The sequence below is a fragment of the Nannospalax galili genome, unplaced genomic scaffold (assembly GCF_000622305.1).
Source record: "Nannospalax galili isolate Female #2095 unplaced genomic scaffold, S.galili_v1.0 scaffold397, whole genome shotgun sequence".
Lineage (NCBI taxonomy): Eukaryota > Metazoa > Chordata > Mammalia > Rodentia > Spalacidae > Nannospalax > Nannospalax galili.
This window is the reverse complement of record NW_008341879.1, coordinates 3,459,253-3,462,203: the sequence shown is the minus strand read 5'-3', so window position 1 is coordinate 3,462,203 and position 2,951 is coordinate 3,459,253.

Sequence of the window (2,951 nt, the reverse complement as noted above, 5' to 3'; positions counted from 1 at the left end):
CTGGTGAGCACTGATACCCTGAGGGCTCATTGGTACTAGGAGGTTTATGGGTATGCCAATTTGATGATGTCACTAATCAAAATGATGACCAAGTCACATGGCTATCCCCATATTGATGATGTCATTAATCAAGATGGTGGCCAGGCTACAAGGTTGCCTCCATCTTGATGAGGTCACCAGCCAAGATGGCAACAAAGCCACATTGTTGCTTTTTTTGTCTTTGGTGAGCTCGGCTCCATGACAAAATGAGCCCATTCCCTATCAAGGCAAGAGTCCCCATGGGATTCATGGATCACATGAGTCTCACATATTAAATTCGGACATTCATTCAGTTAGAATTAGGCTGATATACCAGGAGAAATTACCCTCAGGTATATAGGCCTAAAATAGCGAAGTAAATAACCAGAAGAAGGAACTCCATGGTCTTAATCAAAGAAGGACAGTCAATGTCATACCACTGATGTTTTTTGCCCTCTTGTTAGTTTTCTCTAATCTTGTACCACTCAGGGTACAGCCCAAAAGTTGTGCCTTCCACATTCAGAGTGAATCTTCCCATCTCAGTTTACAATTAAGACAGTCCCCCATAGATGTGCCCATAGGCCAACCAAGCCTAAAATTCCTCATTGAGACTCTTTTATTTGGTAATTCTAGGTTGTGTCAAGTTGACAGTTAAAACTAACCAGCACAGATGCTCTATTTGGATGATCTGCCCATTATTAAATCTTTACAATTACTGTATAGCTATCTACTTTTCTGTTCAGACATATGTGTGTGTGTGTGTGTGTGTGTGTGTGTGTGTGTGTGTATGTGTATGTATGTGTATGTGTGTGTGTTCTAGTGCTGGGCATTATACATATATATATATATATATATGTTTACATGAACACACAAAGGAATATAAAATATATATTCTCTTGATGAACTGTGAAGCTTGGCGCTATCATAATCCTAAATTTTATGGAGGTCAGTTGATGATAGTATGAACCTAAAGGCAGGACCACTGGGAGTTCCCTAGCTTTGGAGCAGCTTAAATACTGTGTCTACAGCTAGCTTGAAGCCTGAGGCTGTGAGATTTTCCAGTATACCAGGAAAGGTTTGAGTTCTGTCTATTGGTACCTGCTAGGTTTGTAAAGGCCTGCCCTTCATTACTTCTACCCAGGTGGCCCTAGTATTGGGTTCTCAGACAAAGTTCAGTGCTCACTTCCCTCTCCTGCCCACTCATGAAGAGTATCTCTGTTTCTTTTCTTATTCTGAGCCACATTCAGGTAATGTGAACTTTTACCTCCTTTCCTTGGCTCTTTAGAAGGCGTTTTCTTGCATGAATAGTTGTTCTCACTGATGTTTCTGAAGTGGGAGCAGAGCTGGAGAGTCATAGGCTGCCACCTAGCTGGAGTCTATCTAATCATCTTGTCTATTCAGTCATGACCATCTGATGTGTATGTTGACTTCACCACCTGCAGTTTGTCATCTCACTGCAGAGTACAGATACACAAAGGTTCCCCTCAGCCCATAATCTTTGTGTTTTTCATTTCATTCTCTTTAATATTATATTAAAGTAATTGATCTTCATTTTTCCTTAGAGATATTTTTAAAGTAAAATAGCATTTTGACACCTATGATTTTGGTGTTGGGATGTCTTTCTAATCCATGGACTTATTTAGAGATTTAGATCTAGTTATGTGCTCTATGGAGTTCTCTTCTGAAGCAGCTCCAGAGATTCTGCATTCATCTTCCCCACATCTTTGTGATGTGAGGTTACTATAGATCAATTCTTTTCCTCCATGGCAAGAAGAGAGACTGTGGTTTTCTTGAGGTCACTTATCAAAATAACACTGGAACTTAGTGGCACAGGTCCCAACACCAAAGCCTGAACCTGTGTGTGATCCAGGAAACCCTGTTGCCTCTCAATCCACAACACTTAAGAGTGGCTCCATTCTGGATAAGCAGGCTGATTCTACTTCAGCCCAGCCAGCCAGAGAAGATGCAAAGCATTGCAGGGCCAAGATTTCTTGTAGTTGGACAAGAACACAGCATCTATTGAATGGGTTTCACGAGACACTGGTAGCCCTTCACAACCAGGCAATGCAATGAATGATGCCTGGAATTCTCAATTAAAAACTGTCTATTACAGTAACAGCAACATCAGGGGTACTGTGTCCTCTTCATTCACATTAGTCTATTAAACATCAGAGAGCATGTTGGTCAGCTTTCTATCACTGTAATAAATACCTGAGGTAATCAATTTATAAAGATGAATGGTTTAGGGACTGGGCAGATGATTCAGTGGTTAAGAGCACCGGCTGCTCTTGCAGAGGATCCAGGTTCAATTCCCAGCATCCACATGGCAGCTAACCACCATCTGTAACTCCAGTTCCAGGGGAATCTGACACCCCCTTCTGACCTTCACAGGCATTGCACTACATGGGTACACTTACACACATGCAGGCAAAACACTCATACACATTAAAGAAAACAGATGAATGGTTTATTTTGGCTCACAATTTTGGAGGTTGCAGCCCATCATCAGCAGGCAAACATTCCTTTTAGTTCTCTGGTGGCAGAGAGCGTATCATAGCAGAAGCCTGTGGTGGCACAAAATCATTCACTTTGTAGCTAGGAAGAAAAAACAGAAAGAAAGAGGAAGGTGCTGGGGTACCACATTCCATTCAAGGGCTTGCCTCCTGATTGGCCTGAAGGCTTCCCCACAGACCTCTCTTCTTAGTTTCTACTTCTTTTTTTAAAAATATTTTATTTATTATTTTTATTTTTTTAATTATTTATTTAATAACCATATAATTAGAAGAGGCATTTCATTGCAACAGTATTGACATATTCAATAACAATTTCCAGAGCTAAGATGCTTCTCTTTCAAAACTGGCTGTAAATTATTAGGTTTACGTTGAGTTAATAGAGTTATACAATATTGTACTCCACATAAACCCTTTAAGACA